General features: G+C 52.0%; 1 protein-coding gene across 1 annotated transcript in view; it reads left to right on the top strand.

Annotated features, from left to right (window-relative positions):
* cckbra (cholecystokinin B receptor a) overlaps window positions 1-12,257 on the top strand; it is a gene marked incomplete at both ends in the record, with an annotated part of 243,643 nt that overhangs the window by 202,798 nt on the left and 28,588 nt on the right. The gene's annotated exons all lie outside the window — the stretch shown is intronic.

A 12,257-nucleotide genomic window follows, 5' to 3' on the forward strand; every position in this document is an offset into this window, starting at 1 on the left:
CTCCGACGAGACTGTGCTTACTTTTGTTAATATTTATAGTTTTAAGAGTTTTGTTTGTACCAGCTGTTGGTGCATTTAATGTGTATGACCGGCAGTCACTCATCGACATTGGATTAAGAAAAATTTACCATCTGGATTGCTCTCTGGATCGGCTCGCTGAGCAGCAACAATGGCCTGCTGAGATCCTGAGCTGCGGCCCAGGCAACAACAAAGAAGAATGCAGGCGGCGAGGAAAACAAGCCGGTGTTCGAAACAGACTACGATCCAGGAGACACAGAACGCCATTACCCAGCATATTGTTGGCCAATGTGCAATCAATAGAAAATAAACTGGACGACATCAGAGCACGGATTCAATTCCAAAGAGACGTTAGAGACTGTAATGTTCTCTGCTTCACCGAGACGTGGCTGACGCCGGACGTCCCAGACCACGCAATCCAACCGGCCGACCACTTCTTCATACTCCGCAAAGATCGAACAGAAGAATCCGGTAAACAGCGGGGAGGTGGAATAGCCTTCATGTTGAACAACAATTGGAGTGATCCAGGCAACATGAAAGAGCTTTCAAACCACTGCTCCCCCAACCTGGAGTATATATCCATCAAGTGTCGGCCTTTCGTTCTCCCGAGAGAGTTAACGGTGGTCATCTTGATCGGAGTGTATATTCCACCCCACGCAAACACTGGCGTCGCGTTGTCCCTGCTTCATGACGAGGTAAATAAACTTCAAACAGCTAACGTTGACCTTGCTATTGTGGTTGTGGGTGATTTCAATAGCGCCAATCTGAGAAAAGTATTGCCAAACTTCTACCAGCACGTGACTTGTACTACCAGAGGCGGGAATATTTTAGACCACTGCGCAATTTAAGTGTGGATATAAGTCTCGAGCTGCTAGTGGTTTCGGCAAGTCAGATCATGAGGCCATCTTTCTTTTACCAAAATATAAACAAAGTCTCAAGCACGCCCCGGTAGTATCGCGAGATGTGCAGCGATGGTCTGTAGAATCAGAGGAAACGCTCCAAGCTGCACTTGAATGTACAGACTGGGGGGTGTTCCGTGATAACACATATAACATTAATGAATACACGGAAACAGTGCTGGACTTTGTTTGTACTTTGGTGGAAGAAACAATCCCCACTACCACAATTAGAGTTTACCCAAACCAAAAGCCCTGGGTAGACAAATCCGTCCGTGAAGCTCTGAAAGCGTGCACCTCAGCCTACAACGCCGGGCTTGTGGCAGGTAACATGAATGACCACAAGGTGGCGAGATACAACGTTAGGAGGGCAGTAATAGAAGCAAAAAGGCGCTACAGGGCTAACATTTTACTTCAATATGAACAGGCTGACTCTAGACAGGGCCGCCTGGGAGAAATGCGAGGCCCTGTGCGAGATTTAACGCGAGGCCCCCCCCCCCCCCCCCCCCCCCCAAAAGGTAAAAAAAAATAAATAAAATAAAAAATTATATATATATATATATATATATATATATATATATATATATATATATATATATATATATATATATTTTTTTTTTATACAGTCAACATATTCTTAAATAATAGCGCTGCCCGAGGCGGGGCATGATACAGTCAACATATAGCAAAAGAGAGAGCGAGAGAGAGCTCCCGTTCTACAGTCAATATACAGTGTACAGAGAGAGAGAGAGAGAGAGAGACACATTGGAAAGAAATTGAAATGCTATTTGGCCCTAAACAGAGAGTACACAGTGGCAGAATACCTGAGCACTGTGACTGAAGATCCTTGAGCACAGCCTAGCCATCGAGAAAGGCCGCCATAGGCAGACTGTGTGTGTTAGAAAGAGAGAGAGAGAGAGAGAGAGAGAACATGTGTGTTTGTCATGTGTGTGTGTGTTAGAGAGAGACTAGAGCATGTATGACAGATTCAAAAGGACAAAGATCAACACTTAAATCCAACAAGAAGAGGGTATACCAGAGAAACCAAAGCAGCAAGGAGCCAATGGCCGACATCAGCTAAATAGGCTAGCCAGGTACTGTGACACCAGGCCACACACAGCTTTGGCCAATGGCCCAACGCTACCCAAGCTACACAAACGACCATTCACACACAGCACATGTCGTATCTCCAAATGTTGTGAAGTAGCATATGTTTTGCCTGGAAAAAAACATTGTTATTAACAAAACATTCGGGAGGGGAAGGAAGGAAGAGTGGGGTAATGTCATGACATTTTCATTAATCCAAGTTACCTGCACGAGGAACGCAGGGCGAAAGGCCGCAACACAGGTCTCCACGTTGACGAAAGGCCTCTCGCTGGCGGGACAAAAAGAAGCTATGGCCAGAGCCTTGTCATGGTGCAGGCCCGACTACATCTTCTGTCAAAGGGCCTGCTATTCTCAAGGCTAACTGATAGCATCAAACGAACGTTCCCAGCTGACGCTAAACAGCTAACTGGCTAACAGTTAGCTCACACAGTTAGCTACTAGTAGTATTAGCTAGTCGACCAGTTTGGCTCCAGAGAGAGAGAAAGAGAGATAGGGTCAGGTGACTCAGGTCCACGGCGGGTATATAATTATAGGTTGACTCACCATAACGCAGCATCAACGTGGAAGGAGACTTTCTTGGCCCCACGGTGTAATTTCTTCTTCTTCTTCTTCTTCGAGTACTTTCCGGCAGACTGGACACCTTTCGGCGTATTGCTGCCTAACAGATTTATCTGCTCACAAGTTCTCTTCTCCTTCTTTTGAAAAGACATCCACTCGCCTCGCCTCGCTCCTCTGAATAGGTTAGCTAACGCTAGTTAGCATTTAGCTAAGCTAGCTACTAGCCGACATCATGGCTATACCATGAAAGGCTCCGGCCATTTGTCCCGCTAGCGAGAGGCCTTTCGTCAATGTTCCTTGGTGACCGACCGACTGATAATGACCGACCTCTTTCTTTGTCTTGGCTGGCATAACTAAGCATAGTCAAAAGCTGCACGCGCAAAAATGTCAAACGCAGCCGACTCACGCTGCCACGACGGCGTACTACACTGTCTACACATGATGTAAGTAAAACCACTCCCTTCGTTGAAACCAATGCTGCTGCAGAACCCCAGAGGCTGAGCTCCAATAGTGAGTATGTCTGCAGCTGCAGGACTGCAGACCCAGGAACAAGTCAGACACATTCTACAAACGTGTCTAATGTGAAATATATAAGCATATAAGCAAAACTAGATTTTAGGTCTGTGATGAAAAAGGGCCTCGCGGGAAGGGGGGCCTCGCAAAAAAATAAAAAAAAATAATAAAAAAAATAAATAAAACTATATTTTTTTTTTTTTTTTTTTTGCGAGGCCCCCCTTCCCGCGAGGCCCTGTGCGACCGCACTGCTCACACACCCCCTGAGGCGGCCCTGACTCTAGAGCTATGTGGCAGGGCCTCAGAACGATGACAGATTACAAAGGCACCTCCCTCAAACTGAACAGTGACATCTCCGTAGCAAATTATCTCAATACCTTCTATAACAGCACCAGCCTACAAACCACTGCAATATAGGGGGGGGGGGCACTGCTGATGGAGACTCAGTGTTCAGGATAACAGAACATGAGGTGAGGAGGACCTTTAAGAAAGTGATTATCAGGAAGGCAGCAGGACCGGACGGTATCCCCGGCCGCGTCCTAAAAGTCTGTGCCGACCAACTGGCCCCGGTATTCACTGACATATTTAACCTGTCCTTAGAACAGGCTGTCATCCCCACCTGTCTGAAGAAGTCCACCATTATCCCTGTACCCAAAAAATCCAAGCCTGCTTGCCTCAACGACTACCGCCCTGTAGCTCTCACCTCCATAGCCATAAAGTGCTTTGAGAAGCTAGTGAAGGGCTACATCTGCTCCTCCCTCCCCATAAACCTGGACCCCCTGCAATTTGCATACCGCCCCAACAGGTCCACGGATAGCCCATATGCTGCACACAGCAGCATCACACCTGGACAAGAGGCAGGGGAACTATGTGAGAATGCTATTCATCGACTACAGCTCAGCATTCAATACCATAGTCCCCTCCAAACTCATAGCCAAGCTCAGGGACCTGGGCTTGAACTATGACCTCTGCCAGTGGGTCTTGGACTTCCTGACAGGCAGACCCCAGGTGGTGAGAGCAGGCAACTGCACCTCCTCATCCATCACTCTCAACATAGGGGCCCCCCAGGGCTATGTCCTGAGTCCCCTCCTCTACTCCCTGTACACACATGACTGTGTGGCACAGCGGAACAACAACACAATCATCAAATTTGCTGACGACACAGTAGTGGTGGGCCTGATCTCTGAAAACGACGAGAGGGCCTACCTGGAGGAGGTTAAGGTTCTAGCGGGATGGTGTCAAGAGAACTGCCTCTCCCTGAACGTCAGCAAAACAAAGGAGATGATTGTGGACTTTAGGAGGTGGGGGGTCAGGGACTGCACCCCCCTCAGCATCGATGGGGCACCGGTTGAGAGAGTGAACAGTTTTAAGTACCTCGGAGTCCACATATCCGAGCACTTGACATGGACCACACACATTGACAGTGTTATCAAGAAGGCACGACAACGCCTCTACTTCCTTAGGCGCTTAAGGAAGTTCAACATGAGTCAGAAGATCCTCAAGAACTTCTACTCATGCACAATAGAGAGCATCCTGACTGGCAATATCACCTCCTGGTTTGGGAATAGCACTGCACAAGACCGCAGCAGACTACAGAGAGTGGCCCATTCAGCCGAACGCACAATTGGAGGGGGGCTTCCCACTCTCCAAGGCATTTACAACAAGCGGTGCATGGGCAAGGCTAAGAGAATAATCATAGACTCCAGCCACCCAAACAACTGCCTCTTTGAACTGCTGCGGTCAGGCAAGCGATACCGGAGTCTCATGGCAAGCACAGAGAGACTCAGAAGGAGCTTCTATCCCCAGGCCATCAGGATGCTCAATGAACAATGATTGCTCAATGAACAATGATTGAACAATGAACAATAACAGGCCAGCAACACACCCACAGCATACACACTCACTTTAAATAAACAATACACTGTAGCACCCACTTTATCACACTTTACACTTTAAGTTTCAAGTTTCAAGTTTCTTTAATAGTTGTCATACAGAAGTACAGAATACTTTTATACAAAATGCTTCTTACTGTTACGCTCCAGAGACTGTGCTAGAGAAGATAAGTATGAAAAAAAATTAAAATTAAATAAAGTAGCATGTAAAAGAAGTAAAAATAGAGGTCACAGTGTTCAGTATAGACATATGTACAATGTTCGATGCAGACTAGAAGTAACTGAGTTACCATACAATATACAATATACTATGCAATATACTAATATACAATACTATATAGTGCAAAGCGGAAATGGGATGAGGTACAATTTAGGTACAATTTACAGTAAGGTGTACGAGTTGTAGTGCAAATCCTTTACCAATAAATATAAAGTGTGTTTATGTGAGGTTTTGTCCGCTGCTCACCAACTTTCTCTGTCTTCTTTAAGCCTACTGTTAGGAATTCCTCACTCACTCTCTCTAGCCCCCACCCTCTCGTTCTTTACTCTCGTTTACTCTCAGTGGCCACACCTGGACTATTATCAATTACCTCTCGCACCTGTGGTGGCAGGCTAATTAGTTCCCCTGTGGGCTTTAAATACCAGGGCTCTTCCCCTCGTTTCGGCGTGGGGTCGTGTTGTATACTTGCCGAGTCATATTCTCTAAACATCTAGACTCTTTCGGGAGATCCTCTGTCTGCCTATGCTGTTCCATTCTCCGGCGTCGAGATGTTTGCTCCAGCCTTCGCCAGCTGTCGCCGTTGCCTGTGGGGGAGACTGGTCTGCGCTCCCTGTACTTCCACTGGAGGCACCCCAGCGTTCCACTGCAGACCCCCGCGCAGCTGTTCGTCCTGACGCACATCCAGACCAGCGCAGACGCTCTCCAGTCCTCAGCGCGCAACGCGCATCTTCCAAGGACGCTCGAGCTTGGCACGCTCTCCAGACCAGCACGCAATGCGCATCTTCCAAGAACCCTCGAGCTTGGCACGCTCTCCAGTCTCCAGCGCGCAACGCGCATCTTCCAAGGATCCTCGTGCTTGGCACGCTCTCCAGTCACCAGCGCGCAACGCGCATCTGCAAGGGCTTGGCACGCTCTCCAGTCACCAGCGCGCAACGCGCATCTTCAAGGGCTTGGCACGCTCTCCAGTCTCCAGCGCGCAACGCGCATCTTCCAAGGATCCTCGTGCTTGGCACGCTCTCCAGTCACCAGCGCGCAACGCGCATCTGCAAGGGCTTGGCACGCTCTCCAGTCACCAGCGCGCAACGCGCATCTTCAAGGGCTTGGCACGCTCTCCAGTCTCCAGCGCGCAACGCGCATCTTCCAAGGATCCTCGTGCTTGGCACACTCCTCCTCGCAGACGCACCCCGAGGCGTCTCTCGGTTCCGACGTGCACACCAAGGTGTGGCGCGCCACTCTGTTCCTCGGCTCCGACAGCGGCTACTCGGTGGACGACACCCTCGCCACCGCCGCTGTTCCAGCACCCTGTTCCTCGGCTCCGACAGCGGCTACCCGGTGGACGACACCCTCGCCACCGCCGCTGTTCCAGCACTCTGTTCCTCGGCTCCGACAGCGGCTACCCGGTTGACGACACCCTCGCCACCGCCGCTGTTCCAGCACCCTGTTCCTCGGCTCCGACAGCGGCTACCCGGTGGACGACACCCTCGCCACCGCCGCTGTTCCAGCACTCTGTTCCTCGGCTCCGACAGCGGCTACCCGGTTGACGACACCCTCGCCACCGCCGCTGTTCCAGCACTCTGTTCCTCGGCTCGGACAGCCAGCTACCCGGTGGCGACACCCTCGCCGCCGCTGCTGTTCCTGCACCATTACGCATACGCCTGGGTGAGTTTTGATTGTGATGTCACTCACCCAGCGTAATGCCTCTTGCCCCCGTCCCGCTGCGTTTCCTGTACCATTACGCATACGCCTGGGTGAGTTTTGATTGTGATGTCACTCACCCAGCGTAATGCCTCTTGCCCCCGTCCCGCTGCTGTTCCTGCACCATTACGCATACGCCTGGGTGAGTTTTGATTGTGATGTCACTCACCCAGCGTAATGCCTCTTGCCCCCGTCCCGCTGCGTTCCTGTACCATTCCGCATACGCTTGGGTGAGTTTTGATTGTTAAGTCACTCACCCAGCGTAATGCCTCCTTTTTTGTTCTCACTTAGTTAGTAGTTTGGACATTTCATCTCCCACTCTGTTTTTGTTCTCACTTAGATAGTATTTTTGGACATTACATCTCCCCCTGTGTGTTTGTCACACGAAGATATTATTACTTTGTTACTTTGTTTATTTGGACTGTTCTGCATCTGCTCTGTTTGTTCCCTTTTGAATATTAACCCTCTCCTCTGTTCTGCAGAGCAGCCCAGATGTTTCCCACCAGTCCTCCCTGTTCCTCCCTGTCCCCAGCCCGCCTCCGCGGGCCTCAGTCCCCTCTGTCCCTAGTTCTCCCCTTTCTAGTTCCACCTAGTTCCTCGTCCCAAGTCCTCCCCTTCTTGTTCCACCTAGTTCCTTGTCCCTAGTTCTCCTAGTCCCCAGTTCTCCTGTTCCCTAGCTCTCCTTGTCCCGACATCTCCTAGTCTCTAGTTCCTCTGTTCCTTTAACCTTCCCCTAGCGTTCCTTTAATGTTTCCCCTAGCGTTCATTAACCTTCCCTTAGTGTTCCCTTTTCCTGCCCGCCTCTTAAAGGCACCTAGTTTTTCCCCTCTTGTTATATTCCTGTATTTGTGTTCTCCCTTAAAGGGACAGTGCCCTTTTTTCCCTGTCTCTTAATAAATATCTGTTTCTTGGCAAACCATCATACCTGTCTTGTGTTGTGCGATTGGGGTCGGTTACAAACCATAACAGTACGACCCCACCAAATCGACGACCCCAGCCAGCACAGACGGTATATGTTGAGTTTGCCTTTTTTTTTTCTTGTTCCCTCTAGCTCCCCTCTAGCTTCCTTGTTAGCCTGTTAGCTCCCCTGTTAGCTTGTTGGTCTCCCCGGTTAGCTCCCCTGTTAGCCTGTTGACTCCCCCATTTGCTTCCCTGTTAGCCCTGTTTAGCTTCCCTGTTTAGCTCCCCTCTTAGCCCTGTTTGACCCCCCTGCAGCTTGTTAGGCCTCTACTACCAGCATGGCCCTGTCTGCTAGCTTTACCCCGGCGGCTAGCACAGCCTCTATGTTTATGCAGCCCTTGCTGCTGGCATGGGCCCTGTAGCTAGCCATGCCCTGGCGGCTAACCCAGTTCCCTCTGCATGGTCCCGGTCTGCTAGCTTGGCCCCGGCTGTTAGCACAGCCTCTATGTTGATGCAGCCTTGCAGCTGACATAGGCCCTGTGGCTAGCCAGGCCCAAGCGGCTAACCCGGTCCCTCTGCATGGCCTCCACTTTTTGTGTAGTTGTATTCCCACTGCTAGGACTGCCCTTTCAGCTAGCAAGGTCAGTTTATCTCACACAGCTAGGACTGTCCTTCCAGCTAGCTTGTTCTCTCATGCTGGTCCAGCCCTGTCTGCCAGCCTAGCTCCGGCAGCTAGCGCAGCCTCTATGTTAATGTAGCAGTACAGCTGGCATAGGCCCTGTAGCTATCAGTGCCTTGGCAGCTACCCTTTCCCCCTGCTAGCCTAGCTCGGCAGCTAGCGCAGCCTCTATGTTGATGTAGCAGTACAGCTAGCATAGGCCCTGTAGCTATCAGTGCCTTGGCAGCTACCCCTTCCCCCTGCTAGCCTAGCTCGGCAGCTTGCGCAGCCTCTATGTTGATGTAGCAGTACAGCTAGCATAGGCCCTGTAGCTATCAGTGCCCTGGCAGCTAACCTTCCCTCTGTTAGCCTAGCTCCGGCAGCTTGCGCAGCCTCTATGTTGATGTAACAGTACAGCTAGCATAGGCCCTGTAGCTCGGTGCCCTGGCGGCTACCCTTTCCCTCTGCTAGCCCTTTCCCGGTGCTACCATGGTTACCCCTTAGCTACCCTGCTTGCCCCTCAGTTCCTCTAGACCAGTTCCTCTAGACCAGTTCTCTAGACCGGTTCTCTAGGCCAGTTCTCTTGGCCAGTTCTCTAGGCCAGTTCTCTAGACCAGTTCCTCTGGACTAGTTCTCTGGACCCAGTTCCTCCTGACCCGGTTCCTCTAGGCCCGGTTTCCTCTAGGCCAGTTCCTCCTGTTGCCCCTCTGCTACCCTAGTTACCCCTCGGCGACCCTGTTTCTTTTGCTAGCCCCACTCTTGTGGTGGCTTCCCCTGCTGGCTTGGCCAGTACCTTTTGTTTTTGTCTTGTTTTGCCCCCTGCCACTCTGTCTGTATTTGTTTTGGGTCGCCAGGTGGCTCCCGTTGAGGGGGGGGTACTGTGAGGTTTTGTCCGCTGCTCACCAACTTTCTCTGTCTTCTTTAAGCCTACTGTTAGGAATTCCTCACTCACTCTCTCTAGCCCCCACCCTCTCGTTCTTTACTCTCGTTTACTCTCAGTGGCCACACCTGGACTATTATCAATTACCTCTCGCACCTGTGGTGGCAGGCTAATTAGTTCCCCTGTGGGCTTTAAATACCAGGGCTCTTCCCCTCGTTTCGGCGTGGGGTCGTGTTGTATACTTGCCGAGTCATATTCTCTAAACATCTAGACTCTTTCGGGAGATCCTCTGTCTGCCTATGCTGTTCCATTCTCCGGCGTCGAGATGTTTGCTCCAGCCTTCGCCAGCTGTCGCCGTTGCCTGTGGGGGAGACTGGTCTGCGCTCCCTGTACTTCCACGGGAGGCACCCCAGCGTTCCACTGCAGACCCCCGCGCAGCTGTTCGTCCTGACGCACATCCAGACCAGCGCAGACGCTCTCCAGTCCTCAGCGCGCAACGCGCATCTTCCAAGGACGCTCGAGCTTGGCACGCTCTCCAGACCAGCACGCAATGCGCATCTTCCAAGAACCCTCGAGCTTGGCACGCTCTCCAGTCTCCAGCGCGCAACGCGCATCTTCCAAGGATCCTCGTGCTTGGCACGCTCTCCAGTCACCAGCGTGCAACGCGCATCTGCAAGGGCTTGGCACGCTCTCCAGTCACCAGCGCGCAACGCGCATCTTCAAGGGCTTGGCACGCTCTCCAGTCTCCAGCGCGCAACGCGCATCTTCCAAGGATCCTCGTGCTTGGCACGCTCTCCAGTCACCAGCGCGCAACGCGCATCTGCAAGGGCTTGGCACGCTCTCCAGTCACCAGCGCGCAACGCGCATCTTCAAGGGCTTGGCACGCTCTCCAGTCTCCAGCGCGCAACGCGCATCTTCCAAGGATCCTCGTGCTTGGCACACTCCTCCTCGCAGACGCACCCCGAGGCGTCTCTCGGTTCCGACGTGCACACCAAGGTGTGGCGCGCCACTCTGTTCCTCGGCTCCGACAGCGGCTACTCGGTGGACGACACCCTCGCCACCGCCGCTGTTCCAGCACCCTGTTCCTCGGCTCCGACAGCGGCTACCCGGTGGATGACACCCTCGCCACCGCCGCTGTTCCAGCACTCTGTTCCTCGGCTCCGACAGCGGCTACCCGGTTGACGACACCCTCGCCACCGCCGCTGTTCCAGCACCCTGTTCCTCGGCTCCGACAGCGGCTACCCGGTGGACGACACCCTCGCCACCGCCGCTGTTCCAGCACTCTGTTCCTCGGCTCCGACAGCGGCTACCCGGTTGACGACACCCTCGCCACCGCCGCTGTTCCAGCACTCTGTTCCTCGGCTCGGACAGCCAGCTACCCGGTGGCGACACCCTCGCCGCCGCTGCTGTTCCTGCACCATTACGCATACGCCTGGGTGAGTTTTGATTGTGATGTCACTCACCCAGCGTAATGCCTCTTGCCCCCGTCCCGCTGCGTTTCCTGTACCATTACGCATACGCCTGGGTGAGTTTTGATTGTGATGTCACTCACCCAGCGTAATGCCTCTTGCCCCCGTCCCGCTGCTGTTCCTGCACCATTACGCATACGCCTGGGTGAGTTTTGATTGTGATGTCACTCACCCAGCGTAATGCCTCTTGCCCCCGTCCCGCTGCGTTCCTGTACCATTCCGCATACGCTTGGGTGAGTTTTGATTGTTAAGTCACTCACCCAGCGTAATGCCTCCTTTTTTGTTCTCACTTAGTTAGTAGTTTGGACATTTCATCTCCCACTCTGTTTTTGTTCTCACTTAGATAGTATTTTTGGACATTACATCTCCCCCTGTGTGTTTGTCACACGAAGATATTATTACTTTGTTACTTTGTTTATTTGGACTGTTCTGCATCTGCTCTGTTTGTTCCCTTTTGAATATTAACCCTCTCCTCTGTTCTGCAGAGCAGCCCAGATGTTTCCCACCAGTCCTCCCTGTTCCTCCCTGTCCCCAGCCCGCCTCCGCGGGCCTCAGTCCCCTCTGTCCCTAGTTCTCCCCTTTCTAGTTCCACCTAGTTCCTCGTCCCAAGTCCTCCCCTTCTTGTTCCACCTAGTTCCTTGTCCCTAGTTCTCCTAGTCCCCAGTTCTCCTGTTCCCTAGCTCTCCTTGTCCCGACATCTCCTAGTCTCTAGTTCCTCTGTTCCTTTAACCTTCCCCTAGCGTTCCTTTAATGTTTCCCCTAGCGTTCATTAACCTTCCCTTAGTGTTCCCTTTTCCTGCCCGCCTCTTAAAGGCACCTAGTTTTTCCCCTCTTGTTATATTCCTGTATTTGTGTTCTCCCTTAAAGGGACAGTGCCCTTTTTTCCCTGTCTCTTAATAAATATCTGTTTCTTGGCAAACCATCATACCTGTCTTGTGTTGTGCGATTGGGGTCGGTTACAAACCATAACAGTACGACCCCACCAAATCGACGACCCCAGCCAGCACAGACGGTATATGTTGAGTTTGCCTTTTTTTTTTCTTGTTCCCTCTAGCTCCCCTCTAGCTTCCTTGTTAGCCTGTTAGCTCCCCTGTTAGCTTGTTGGTCTCCCCGGTTAGCTCCCCTGTTAGCCTGTTGACTCCCCCATTTGCTTCCCTGTTAGCCCTGTTTAGCTTCCCTGTTTAGCTCCCCTCTTAGCCCTGTTTGACCCCCCTGCAGCTTGTTAGGCCTCTACTACCAGCATGGCCCTGTCTGCTAGCTTTACCCCGGCGGCTAGCACAGCCTCTATGTTTATGCAGCCCTTGCTGCTGGCATGGGCCCTGTAGCTAGCCATGCCCTGGCGGCTAACCCAGTTCCCTCTGCATGGTCCCGGTCTGCTAGCTTGGCCCCGGCTGTTAGCACAGCCTCTATGTTGATGCAGCCTTGCAGCTGACATAGGCCCTGTGGCTAGC

Source organism: Notolepis coatsorum (assembly GCF_963971535.1).
Source record: "Notolepis coatsorum genome assembly, chromosome: 1".
NCBI classification, from domain to species: domain Eukaryota; kingdom Metazoa; phylum Chordata; class Actinopteri; order Aulopiformes; family Paralepididae; genus Notolepis; species Notolepis coatsorum.